This window comes from Schistocerca gregaria, chromosome 8 (assembly GCF_023897955.1).
Source record: "Schistocerca gregaria isolate iqSchGreg1 chromosome 8, iqSchGreg1.2, whole genome shotgun sequence".
NCBI lineage: Eukaryota > Metazoa > Arthropoda > Insecta > Orthoptera > Acrididae > Schistocerca > Schistocerca gregaria.
In genome coordinates, this window is record NC_064927.1 from 197,730,421 (window position 1) to 197,745,016 (window position 14,596).

The 14,596-nt window shown below is 38.6% G+C and overlaps 1 protein-coding gene across 1 annotated transcript in view; it reads left to right on the plus strand.

Moving 5' to 3' along the window:
• Positions 1-7,435: 7,435 nt before the first annotated feature.
• LOC126283953 (high affinity copper uptake protein 1-like) overlaps positions 7,436-14,596 on the plus strand; it is a 1,096,589-nt gene continuing 1,089,428 nt past the window's right edge. The window contains exon 1 of the mRNA XM_049982388.1: positions 7,436-7,824. The gene's annotated coding sequence lies outside the window, so the exon portion shown is untranslated. The remainder of the gene's footprint in view (positions 7,825-14,596) is intronic.

Below are 14,596 nucleotides of genomic sequence, written 5' to 3' on the forward strand. Positions count from 1 at the left end.
ATGACGACAGACGAGTCGTCGCCAATGTTGACTGGTGGCCAATGCTAAATCGAAACATATAAATCACAGTAGGATTGTCAGCAATGTCGATAAGGTGCTGGCTGCATGGTCTGGATCTGCAACAACTAAAATAATTAGAAGTCGTTGGTAAAAAATTATATATATTGTACTTAACTGGTGGTATAGGATTCTTCTTGGCTGCATACATATCATTATACACAGGTAGCTATTGAGGCCTCACTTAGACCATACATTACGAAGCAACTTGTTAGAGATTGTTTCCTATCAGCTGAAGGCTACAATACTTTACTACTTGACGGCCAGAGCAAGGGTGGACAAGGGCTAGCTAGAAACTTGATAAAAGTCGCAGAGTGGCTCTGGTCACAACTTGCAGGTCCAACGACACTAAACGTTGATACCACAAGGAGCTATGAAACAGAGAAATATCTGGTGTGGTCAGGAAGAGGACACACAAACAGAAATTTACATAGAAGTCAAATGTTTCTAGTTCATAAGTTGTGTGAATTTCATCCTTTTATGATCCTAGTACATCTTATTTAGCCATGTAAAAATTTACAGTGTAACAGAAAGCTATAACTTGAAAAAGAAAATTTTATATAGAAATCCCAAACAAGACTGATTAAACTGAGACAATTTTTTTTTTTTTTTTACAGTAATATATGGCTCCCAAAATGCAGGTGAATGTGATTAGTGTCATAATGAGAAGGAGATACACCATCTTGGGTTTCGGCATATTGAGGAAAGTTTTAATCATATTGTAATTTAAGCCAAGTCATTGGACAATGTTGTTGATAATCTGTTTTAGCAGGTGTCCAGGGCCTACACCATGGGTAGTCAACCTTTTTTATGTACCACCCACTTCCGTATCCTGGTTAATAGTAAAATTTACTAACTGCCCACCAGTTCCCCAGTAATGGTGATTTATAATGTTCAGAAACAACTTTATAAAATAAAATTTATAAAACAGCTTTATAGCAAGTTAAAGCTAAAGTATACCATCATAATCACTTACCGAATAATTTATGTCAAAATTTTATGCAAACATAATGAAAATATTTTTGAAATTCCTACCTGCTACCTACTATGAAAGCTCGAACGCCCCCTAGTGGTCAATAGGGACACGGTTGACTAGCACTGGCCTGTACGTATACCTAGACCAGAATAACAAAATGATTGAGAGTTGAGCATGGAAAGGGGACTGGCGGTTCGCTCTTTCATGCAAGCCCAATATGCCAACAGTAGCAGCAGTTTTGCAGTTTTGTCGTATGTCTTTGTAAGAGTGCAAAACAGTGAAGCTTAATGATACCAGCATGTCATAAAATACAAGTGGTATACTGGAATGATGTAATGTAAGGAAAGAATTACTACTGTGTAATCCAGTGGGTGTGAAACTCTTTGCTCAAGAGCCAATACTGACTTGGAGCAGGCTACTGGTCTGTATATATACTGGTTTTACCATCAACTAGTAACCTACATAAATTTGTGTGTTACCAATAAACACTTGATTCTTTCTAGAATCGAACTTCCATGTATAAAATGGCTTCAACATCTGGTGTTAAATATTTGGCATTAAATATGTAAGTGAGAAAAAGTTCAGACAAGGGTTGAAATTTTGCTTAAAATTTGTTGGAAGTGCTTTCATTATGCAGCACTCGATTAATTGTGCCCCATTTTGGGCAACAGTAAGTTTTACCACATCTCAGTGTTTATGACATCACATCTTTTGAACGATATGTCGTCAATGGTATAATTTTGTTGGTACATTCAGTAACATGCGCATATTGTCTGCAAACTGTGATGTCAATAGAGCCGGTAATAAAGAAGCAATAAATTAAACACCATGTCTGATGCTAAAGTTTTACTGCATAAAAAGTGAAAATGTAGATAGCGATAATTTTTTTCCTTTGACCACTTTGTGGATAGGGGCCGGGGTGCCAGCGAGAAAAAGTTGAAGGCTATAAAATACATGAGAAGTTTATGGAACATTTCCAGGTGCTCTCATTCTTATCTACTGGATCGATGAAATCCGGGTAATTGCGCACCATCAGTTACGCTGCCTCAAGATAAACACACCATTTCTAACTGTATTACTTGTCTTACTGTGTTAAATCTATGACATAAAATTACAAATCTTAGTGAGTAGATTACAACAGCATTTTAAATTTGGTCAATAATTATGTGAAATATTGAAATCAAATTTTTGTTGTCCCTGGAAGCCATTAGATGATGCTATTGAGTTCTGGGTTAGTCATTTAGCGGTATAGATGAGCCCCCAGTAGATTACCTATAGTAAGGATGCGATAAGTTGGCTTCCAGCCTCCAAGTACTGATCGCAACATGTTGGCATTATTTGGAACATTTGCATGTTGACTGTGGTCTTTTCCAGTTTGCTGCTCACCTAGCGAATCTAACAGTTGTGATGCAGGGTGCAGAAAAAATGTGCACTTACACTTCGCAGTGTGATTCCTCACGTACCAGCAATACAAACATGTCTCTCACAAAATTTTGCCCTGTGCATATTTCCAGCAGTAAATGGATGTTAAAGATTGGCAGTCTCACAACACGGTAGTCACATAAACAACCTGCGTCAGCATTTTGTAGTAGTACTGTGCAGCTGGTGCAATGGACAGTGGTTTGGGTTAGCATGCAGGAGGTCAAGGGTTGGATTCTGAGTCAAGCCATATTTATTTTTATTCAAATGTAGTCTGCATGGTACGGTATCTGGTGTCTTAATCGTCATACGTTGATTACAGTAGGTCTTCTATAAAACATTTGCGCTTACATGTCACCAACATGGAAATGGAAGTACAATTATTTTCACTGGTCAGCTTTTAAAGTAGCCTTTTGCATGTTGTGGACTGAAATTGTTGCACATCACTGCATCTAATGGATTCCAAACCTGTTTTCTGTGTACCCTACCCCAGTGGTCCCAACAGTTAGTACCAACTATTATTCTTGACACATTCAAGTCCATTACATTTCATTATGACATTATGTCACTAATAGAGCTAGCAATGTGCTTTGCACATAATTGCCAAACATGTACTATGTAAATATCATATACACAAGGCTTAAGAAATGGTGCATACTACAATATTATATGGCAAAATGAAATTGGCAAATAAAAACAAATAGGCCTCGACCGAGAATCGGCCCTTTACCTCTTGCATGCTAACCCAAAACACTATCTACTGCACCAACTCCACAGCACCCTTGCTATATACTGAAAGAGGTAGTTACCGGACATGTGATTACAGTGTTGCCAGATTGCCAGTCTTAAACATCCATTTACTTCTGGAAATACGTGTAGGACAAAATTTTGTGACGCATTTTTGTATTGCTGGTATTTGAGGAATCACCCTGTGAAATCAGAGTGCACGAATTTTCCTTCACGTTGTATAAAGGATGAACGAGAACTCCATTGACAAATTTTAAGATGGGGTTCAGGGATTTTTGGAGCATTCTTATATCGGGGACCCACGGTCTCTGTTGGCTTGTTAGAGTAATTACATTTTGGTTCATTTCTTATCGCTTGTCTTCATACTGCAATGTAAATATCCGTGCAGTAGCGCTCTGTTTGACTTGTTTGTGAACAGATGTGTTCCATTCATTCATGGATGTAGATGCTTGCTGCTGACAACAGTAGGGCCTAATTTACTCTTGGTTTTCACGCTTGCATTCAGTACAGCTTGGTCCTGTCATGGATGTGTTTTCCCGGCAGTGTTAGTTGGATGTTGACACTTTACACAGCAGTATGTTTAGGTTTACTGATGAAGGATCTGCTGATAAGCATCTCATCTATGGGATTATTGAATGCGATGGAACAGGGACACGGCAATGATTTGCTCAGCTGTTTCTGCAGCAACAGCAGTCTTATCATAGGAGAACTGCTTCTGCACATAGCCGCCCACAAATAAACAAATATTTTCATATTATTAGGATTGGTGGTTGCATATTGCAGGCTTTTTCGCTGTTGTGAAAATATTTTCACAGAAACAACGATAATTCTGGTATCAAAGCTGAATAAATCCTAATTACATTATCATTCTCTATCACTGTCCGTATGCCAAAATATCCCTGAACAATCTGCGAAATTTTGTCAGAGTTAAGGTTCTCACTCTATAATTGCCAAAGGTAAAGATCCTTTATTATTTGAATTTTGTTGTAATTTCAGCAATGTATTAATTTATTTCTTAAATATGGTAGTAATAATAGAAATTAACTAGAACTTTAACTACAAGGTTTCAACAAATATATGGAAACACAATGAGCAATGCATGCTTGAACATAATGCATATGGTAACCAAGCCACCAGGCTGCACTGTTATATTTGACCAGAAATACATTGTAAGCATCAGTTGTGGTCAGAACACTGTTCTGTGTAATTGTGAATACATTACATTGGAACTATGTGAATTTGAACATGTGCAAATTGTTGGTGCTCATATGGTGTGTGCTTCCATTACCAATGAGCTAACGTGTCTGGTGTTTAGAGAGGCTTCATTTTGAAGATTTATACTGCATCAATGATGAAACACCCATGGCAGGAAAACATGATGCTGAAACTGGTCTACAGAGCAATGGAGAAATGTCATTTCTTCTGATGAATCTTGTTTCACACTGTTTCCAACTTTTGGCGTAATGTGAGTTAAGAGTAAAACATGGTGGGGTTCAGTGGTGATTTGAGCAGCCACATTGTGGTATTCCATGGGCACTGTGGTTACTCCGCAAGGTTGCATTATTGCCAAGGATTAGGTGACAATTTTAGCTGATCAAACTGATCCCATGGTATAGTCTGTTCCACAATGGCAATGCTGTGTTCCAAGATGACAGGCCTCCTTAGTTTACACAGCTTGCATGGGTTTGTAAGCACAATGATGAATTGTTGTATCTCCCACGGCCACCAGTCATAAAATCTCAGTATTATTGAGTCTTCGTGGTCTAAATCGGAGAGAAGTGTGCGTGAATTGCTATCCGCCTTCATCTTTGTTAGCTGAACTTGTCACTAATTTGCAGGAATAGTGATATAAGATTCCCTTGAAAACCGTGCAGAACTTTTAGTTTTGTCCACCCCCAGCATATGACATAATGTGAAATGAAATGAGACAAGAAAACCAGTCAGTGCAAAGGGGTACGACAACTGACTCGATCATATCGTACATGATGTTAACCAACCAATAACAAGTATTTATAATCATTTCCTAAGCATAGGGTTCAGTACGAGAATCAACAAAAACTGCTTTTCCAAAAATTTAACCATTCAGAAGCAGCCATATTCTTTTCTGACATTAACAGTATTTTAAAATGTTTTCAAAACAAATACTGTACTCTTCATTTGGTGTTTAAGCGATTCTGAAGTGTAAGTTATGTACTCTGGTAAGTGTAACACAGTGCACTAACATGGGAAAATTTTAGACAAAAAGAAGTCAAGATTAAGCTTATCCAGTACAGATGATGATGAACCCGTGACTGAATACCTAAATTTACAACCAGTCGCTTTTTATAAGTACTTGTTTGTCATAAATCTGTTTTCAGGCTCATCTTCAGAAGATGCACAGGAGGTTACATGACTATTTCATAGCATAATGTTGGGTGTCTGTGACAAGAAGATGCAAACATCTTTGTTTATATGGCAATTTGGTTTAAAAAAATGAATTATTTACATGAGAAATGTCACCAAGTGTCCATCACAATGGAGGATGGTACATCGACATTAATAACAGAGCTGCCAATAGTAGTGCAATACATTCAGAATTCATTTGTGGATTCAAATTGCCATATAAACTATACTAATGGCAGTACATTAAAGCAGGTTCCATATTCTTGTCACAGAGAGAGCTCCCAGTATTACACTAGAAATGACCTCGTATGTACCATCTAAAGATGACCTTGAAAAGATTTGAAAACTGATTTATGGAATAAACAAGTATTTCAAGAAAGTGACTGGTTGCAGTTTTCGGTATTCATATTAAAAAGAAGTTATTTCTAAATCTTTTTTTTTTTTTTTTTTTTGAGAATGTGAGGAAATATTGAAATAATTATCCTCTTGTTTGCATACTCAGAATATTTCCTAACTATGCAAAAAAAATTACAAACTTGAGTTGTCACATTTATATGTAAACAATTTAATTTTGCAAATCACAATTTAGGTTCCAGGATAGGTGCTCAGCAAAGAACGCCACTTGCACATATGCTTGCCATATTAAAAGCATTGAGTAATAAAATATTGCAACTTAGTATTTTATGTGAAGTGTCTAAAGCATTTGACTGAGTAGGTCATTAAACTTTCTTAGAACATTCAACATATTTTGTAGTTGGTTTTAAAAACAACTGATCTGAACTATATAAAAAATAATGCAGCAAATAATCACGAATAATTTAAACTATGAAAGATGGAGGGAGCATTTTAGTGACTGAAAGAAATCGAGTAATCCTGACATGTCAATGACCTTTCCTTAAGGATATAGGCCTATCCCAGCCTTGGTACTCTTTGCAGGTAAAATAAATCTGATGCTGTCAGAAAGAGCTAGAGAAAAGAGTGGCAATATTTCTCAAATAATGGTTTGGCAGTGACTTATCTTCAATGATTAACTGTGTTTTAGAAAAGAATTAGGGCTTGGAGCTAACACAATTTACCCGTAATTGTAGTAAGAAAACTGATGTGGAGTCAAGGCAAACTGCTTAGATTTTGTAGACGATTTTCGAATACTTAAAAGAAACTTGACAGTAGTAGGTAAATGAGTCTTCTAGAAAAACAACCAATAGAACTCGCCTTAAAATTTTTGCTGAAGAAAGGGGAAAACATAAAAAAATGCATAGAAAACCAAATGGGTACAATAGAATGAGTTAGTAAATTTAAATAACTTGTAGGAACTATACAGAAGAACGGACGACAAAAATTTGCCGTAAACGTATGAGTTTGTAAAACTGAAAGAGTATGTGGATAAACCAAATAATGTTTACAACAATATCTTTAGAAACATGGCTAAAATACTCCATGACAGTAATGTTAAAATATGAACAACATAGGCCGAAATGTGGAAAATTTCTAAAATTGTGCGTAGCAGAAAACAGACACTGTGATGTTTGAATTTCCTAACTATCTTGCGAGCCGGTGAAATAAAATTGCCGCAAAATCTTATCTGCTGAAAAAAGTCTCTCGCTCGAATAGTTACGGTAATCAGTATTTTCTTGTTTAGATTTGCGCTGTCGTTTGAGACCATACACACCGAATCTAGTATAATGACTTTTTTTTAATCCACGCAACTAACTGACAATAACAAAGCATCTCACCGTGCCCAGACCTGATCATGGATCCGAATATCATGTTGGTAGAACTGTCTATTCGAGCCGCCATTTTACACAGCTAGCGCTGTCGTGCGACCAGCCGCCAGTGGCAAAGATCAGAAGGTAGTTGCTTTGTGTAGTTCGAGAGTGAGGGATGCTGTGAGCGTGGATAAACAAATCCGTGCGCCGTAGATAGCGTGTCTAGATGAGCGGCGTTATCTGCTAAGAATGGACTCAATAAACACTTAACAGATTATGCTTTCGGTGGAAATTCGTGAATTGTATTATATTTATTTCGTATCATGGACGAGTTTCTCAATAAAAATTTACTTGTAAACATTTGAACATAAACAAACATAAGATCAATGGTGTAAAGTGCTCTGGCGCAATCAACAAGGGAACATTCTTGAACTATTTGCCGCAGAAATGGCGTAATTGATTTTTTTTTCTATTTTACGACCGCGTTTTTAATTCAGTGTGTGCTTGAAGATACCACAACGATTTTGGACCGCACAGGTAAACTTTTTATCACTTCCATTCACAAAACGATTATGAAATGGAAATTTGAGAGGTTGCACAGGATTGATCCTTGAACTACGTGACCGGAATGAAATAACGTGACGCATAATACGAAACTGGCGTCTATTTAGGTTACATACTTTTTACTAGGACTTACCCAAATTTCCGTTTTGAAAACAAGGTGTGGTCGTAATAATACATGGATTTCTCAATGTTTAATAAAATCTAACTTAACTAACCGTAGATTTAAGGTGTTATCTTTTTATTTAGAATTTTTTGTAGTTTGCAGTAGAAGTGATGTTATATTTTAATATATCAACAAAATACGTCTGATTCGATTCTACTTTCGTTTTGTAGCTTAAGACTATTTTTCAAGATCTCTATTTGAGCGAAAGAAACGCTACTGTCATGTATGCCGGTGTCGATAGCGCGCGCCGCTTCGTGTCACCAACACGTACCTGAGTGCCTTGATTTTCCATGAGAAACTATACAGTTCGTAATAAATAGTGGTTGGTGTTATAGGACAAGCTTTTTAAGGGGAGTTGTGCTGGAGCTTTCGAAGCTGCAAAGGGTGAACGCTGTGTTATACAAGGTCATTGTTTATGAAATTGATGCTGACTGATTCTGCTGGGAGAATATCGAGAGGACAGAAAGCATTTTCCTGAATTAATAATAGTTCTTTTAATACCAATGCTTACCGTCTAAGTAATAAAATACTGAATGTTTGGAGACATTCTGCAATTGTTGTAATGTGTCAACAATTTGACGAACACACATTGTAATTGTCATTGTTCAAGGTGAAGACTCGTAACCAAGTGATTTATAATTTCTCAAGTTCTACATCCTTGCCTGTTACATCCGGAACACCCATCTCCCTGGGTGATATTTGTAATAACAAGTTTTGGTAACATCCCATTCAGGTACCGTACATTTTTTTGTCGCCAACATACATAGACTCCAAAAGTCACGTGTTGCGGCTGATTGTTTGTCCGTGATCGCTGATACAGTCAGGTCACCCTCATTAGTGCCGAAGGTTTTGTAAACGCGTTCCATAGGCATCTTAATAATTTGCTTTCGATATCTGGAGCGAATTGCTGTAAAGTTCTCAAGAGGTAAATGAAAGCGCTGCTCGCTTGAATATGACAAGTGTGACTGCTCGGATGCCGCTAATCGTTTTGTTATAAAAACAAAATCGATAGCCACCACTATTTTTAGACGTTGTGCTGCACTCCATCAAAGCACAAAGTCTGTTTTAAGAAATGTGGCTGTGGCGGCGTTGCGAAATGGCTTTCTACTACACCAAGCTGAAAGTGCCCTGATAAAATATCGAATTTGGAGCTATTAAACGAAGCAAATTAGAGATTTATCATACAGTGAAATATATTTACGGATGAATTTGTGCCATTTTCCCTCCCTAGTGCCACATACTTAAGCCTTGTTCATTCTCCGGGAACTGAACTATTAATCGCACATTTACATTCCCTCTGACATGCATACTACATAATGCTACAGTTGTCTATTGTGACTGCTTTAAGGTAAACAAATGATGCTGGAGGGCTGTTACCTGGAGGCAATGAATCAGACTTCCGTATATGAAGCTTGTCTGCAGTGAAAATTGCTTGAAATGCGTAGACCAGAGATCACCAAATTGTAACCCACAGGGCGAATCAGGACCACTTGGCCTATAGGTGTTGTTGGTTGTACCTGGCTCTAGACTTCAGTTAAGACGGTCTGCCGTCGGTATTTGAATTTGCTTGGTAAAACGTATTGAACATGAGATGATATGGTATAGTTTAAATATTATGTTCAGAATACAAGGAGATCTTCGCGGAGACCTACTGGCTGCTGTGTACCTCAAATGAACTGAGTTCAGTTTTAAATTATTGTATCTATATGTTCTTGTTTATTGTAATGTTTGGTTATTTCGCGCCATGTGTTTATAATTTAAAGCGTTTTGTTAATATTCGGATTCCTTCGCTGAACCCTTCATTATGGCGACTACTTCGGTCGCATTTTCAATAAGGAATGGGGAGTGGCCCTTATTTTTCCTAATTTCGTTTCTTCATGCACACAGCGAGTTTTTTTTCATTTCTTTTAAGAAGAATTTTAAGACCTATTTTGTTGAAAATGAATATGGGGAACCCATGCCGCAGTGGCCGAGGAGTTTCGTCGTCACTAAATGGTGTTTAGTACTGCTTATGCGTGTGCTTGACTGTTATCGGTTGAATGGTCCATTGAAAATTACATTAACTTTACTTTCTGTGTCATGTGTTCACCTTGAGATTTTTCGTAGCCTCTTTGGCTCTAAGGTAGCAAATGTTTGAATCCCAAGGAAAAGGCAGCTTATTAAATAAATCTAAATTTATGGTTAACTTCTTTATGTCCAGACTCTTGATCGAAGTGAACTCTTCACTCCCCTGCAAAGTGGGAAGTTCATTCTGGAAACATCCCCCAGTCTGTGGCTAAGCCATGTCCCCTCGAGATCCTCTCTTCCATGAGTGCTAGCCCCTCAAGTTTCGCAGGAGAGCAGCTGTGAAGTTCGTGAGCCATGCTTAGGCAGTTAAGTTGGTAGAGCACCTTTCTGTGAAGGTCAGAGGTCCCGAGTTCGAGTCTCAGTTTGTCAGACAGTTTTAACCTGCCAGGAAGTTTCATATCAAAGCACGCTCCGCTGCAGGGTGGAAATTCCATTCCAGGAACATCCTCCAGGCTGTGGCTAAGCCATGTTTCCCCAATATCCTTTTTTTTCCAGGAGTGCTAGTTTTACAAGTTTCGCAGGGGAGCTTCTGTGAAGTTTATCGGATAGGAGAAGAGGTACTGGCGGAAGTAAAGCTGTGAGGACGGGTCTTGTCATGCTTGGGTAGCTCAGACGCTAGAGCATTTGTCCGCAAAAAGCAAATGTCCCGAGTTCGAGTTTCAGTTGGGCTCGCCGTTTAATCTGCCAGGAAGTCTCATATCAGCGCACACTCAGCTGCTGAGTGAAAATTTCATTCTGGAGTATGACAGCAGTCAAGCACACGCATTAGCAGTAATAAACAAAACGTAGTGATAAGACGTAACTTCTCGGCCACTGTGGCAAGGGTTCCTCGTATTCAATTTCAGCAAAATACATCTTAAAATTTTTCTTAAAACAAAAGGGGAAAACTGGGGGGGGGGGGGGGCTGCGTGAAGAAACACGAAATTCGGGAAACGAAGGACCACCGTAATCAATATATTCAAAGTTTTGGGAAAGTGACGCTCTGAGAAGTATGAGTCCATGAAACGTAACTTAGAAAGCTCTGTACGAGAAAGTTTGCTTGTAAATGAATCTGTCACTCTTAAAAGTCACGAAATAGTCCACACTATGATGAAACGAGGGAAACCGTTTACTAATGGCACACTTCATTGAAGAATGTATGATGGAAGCAGCAAATGGCTTGTGTCCTAAGAAAGCAGATTTGTTTGGAAGTATCAGCCTTTCGGAAAGCTCAGTTGTGCAGAGAACAGAAGAAATTGGAGAGAGACTAATGTAACAGGTACATGAGAAAGCTTAGAACTTCTCGTGTTATTCTCTGGCTTTGGATGAATCTACTAATTCCTGAAGTACGTCACAACTTATCCTGTCAATTTGTGGTATCAATTTAGACTTTTAGATAATTGAAGTGTTAATATTCATTTGCAGCATGCATCTAACAACAACTGGAAAGTCATTATGCACTGAAGGGCAAAACTGTGTGTGGAGTCGGTTTCGAGGTGTTAAAATTGATGAAGGAAAAAACATGACTATGATGGGATGGATCAGTACTCATTTGGAAGACTTAACGAATTCCGGACACTCTGTCATATCATACATCAACAAGGACCTTTGGGAAGACATATATTTGTTGTGTACTGAAACACTCATTTCTGCTGTGAAGATGACCACAAACACCATCACTTCCGGACTCTTCTTGAAGTAATTTATTCTGAATTTTGTGAGCTGCCCTGTCACATAGCAGTGAAGTGGCTCAGCTGCGGTTAAGTCCTGTTACGTTTTTACAAACTCCGAAACGAAATAGATTTTCTGTCACTGAAAAGGACAGAGCTGATCCTCAGCTGTCAGTCTCTTCTTGGTTGTCAAAATTGTCATTCTTGATCGACATCACATCTGATATCAATGAACTGAACTTGAAACTTCAGCAAAAGGAAAACCAAGTCTTTGATTTCCACAGAATCTTCAAAGGATTCCTGCAAGTGTTATTGGTTGGAGCACAACTGGAGGGAGAAAACTTTTCATTTTGAGTGTCTCAAAGTTTTGTGCTATAATCTCTGAAGACGTCGACCTTGATTTTCCGAAATAAAATATTCAAGCCTTGAAAGCAGAGAGATTTTCAGATCTCGACAGAATCAACTGACATTGTTCTGTTCCAGCATTAGTTTGATTGTAAAGTTAATGATGTTTCAGTTCAAGTACAAGTGAAGCTCACTGATTTGCAAGCAAATGATTTGCTGAAAGAGAAGTACAGAGAAGGAACATATGTTGATTTTTACCGCTGCTTACCTGATGTTCAGTTTCCGATACTGAAGAAATTTCTCGCTGGTTTGACATCAGTGTTTTGGGCAACATATGCCAGTGAGCAAACATTTTCAAAAGTTAATTATGTGAAATCAGCACATCGAACAAGATTGATTGATGAACATTTAAAAGCAATTCTCTTAATTGGATGTAGCAATGCCAAACCAAATATTGAAGGTAACTTGAAAGCCAGACTACAGTTTTACAAATCTTACTAACGTTTTTTATTGTTTAGTTTGTGAGATTCAAATATGTGCACACCAGGCTTGGTGTAATTTTCTATTTGGTAACATAGCCTTCTTTGCTTACTTTTTTTAGTAAATAAATATGTTGGTTTCCCGTGTTTTTATGCATTGCATGTCACTCCCCATGGTTAACACGGAATGGTAAACTTAGTTTTTCGTCTTTTTTGCCAGTTTTCGTTCTGGCTAGCAAGTATTGTACAGAATGTTGATGCGGCCCACACTAGTCATTTTGTCAGTTATTGCGACCCTTCTGTGAAAAAAAGTTTGGTGGCTTCTACTGTAGACATCCGACATATTAAATTGGCAGTACACCCCAACTGTGCTTAATTTATCTAGCACTTGTCTCGTGGCCATACGGTCACATAAAGTATAACTGCTGTATTAACTCTTTATTAATATTAATCAAAAAGCACCTCTTGCTATTATGATGACTGACAGTAGACCTTTGTGGCACTTACTATGAAAAGCAAGTTTTCCTGCTTTGATATGCTTGAATATCCATCTGTAGTAGCAGTAATTGCTGCTGTTGTTACTAATAAAATGTGTAAAAACTGATTTAAAAAGCGCAATATTTAAGTTTCAGTCGTAGCTCTACATGTGAGCAAACAGCATTTAACACGAAACACGTTTCTGTTGGATGTTGGTGAGATGTGCAGTATGCTTTCTTGAATGAATCACTAAAGTGGCTGAAATAGGTAAAGTTGTTTGTGGTGACAGACTTACAAGCGAGGGCGTCTCTACGACAGCTTGTAGGGTGGGGGCTGGATCTGGAGGTGCGGAGTATTTTGTAATACCGATTTTTAAATCATTTTCTTGAAAGAAAATCACCTAATTACATTATGTTTTTTCCTTTCCATCAGAGCTAACCAGGGCAGGAGGTCGTCTTGATCCTGATATTGGTACCTTTGCTGATACGTGGGATAGCCAACGTCTTGAAAGGTGATAGTCTGGTTGTGAGACGGCAAAGCCAACGAATTTGAATGCCAGATAAAGGTTGGAGCAGATCGACATGTGGTGTAGCCTATGTTTACACTCGCGCAATATTTAACTGGTCGATTTTAGTTGCTCGTTGCTGTGCTTATTTCATAGTTATTCCTACTTTATAGTCAGCAAAGTAATACCTATGGAGTAGATAAGGCAAACTGTGCATGCTGCGAACATCAAATGCATGTATGACTTCGGTATAAAGGGCACTACAAGCACACCAACTGCCCGACAGACAAACCAGGCGTGTCTAGGCGCTTTGCCAAACAGATCAAGCAACTATTCTTGTCGAGCAGTCGATTGGGTACGACAAAGTGGCAGCCGAACTCTTCCCCCCCACACTTCAGCCGACAAGCTGTGCCATGTGTAGCGCTGTCATGCCAGTGGTCTGACTGAAGCTGACCTACTGTCAGTGCTACTGGGATTCAATGCTGTTCTACACTGAATTGCCAAAGAAACTGGTATAGGCATGCATAGATATGTAAACAGCCAGCGCTGCCGTTAGCAATGCTATATAAGACAAGCGCCTGGCGCAGTTGTTGGGCCAGTTACTGTTTCTACAATGGCAGGTTATCAAGATTTAAGTGAGTCTGAATGTGGTGTTATAGTCGGCGCACGAGCGATTGAACACAGCAATTCCGAGGTAGCGATGAAGTATGGATTTTACAGTACGACCATTTCCCGAGTTTACCATGACTCTCAAGTTTCTGGTAAAACACTAGATCTGCGATATCGCTACGGCCGGAAAGAGATCCTGCAAAAACGGGACTAATGACAACTGAACTATACTGGGCCATCAACACGTGTTAGCATGCGAACCATTCAATGAAACATCGATAAGGGCTTTCAGAGCCTAAGGCCCACACGTGTACCCTTGATGACTGCACGACACATAGATTTATGCCTCTGCTGGGCCTGTCAAAACCAACATTGGACTGTTGATGGCTGGTCAGACGAGTCTCATTTCAAATTGTATCAAGCGGATGGATATGTACAGGTATCGAGACAA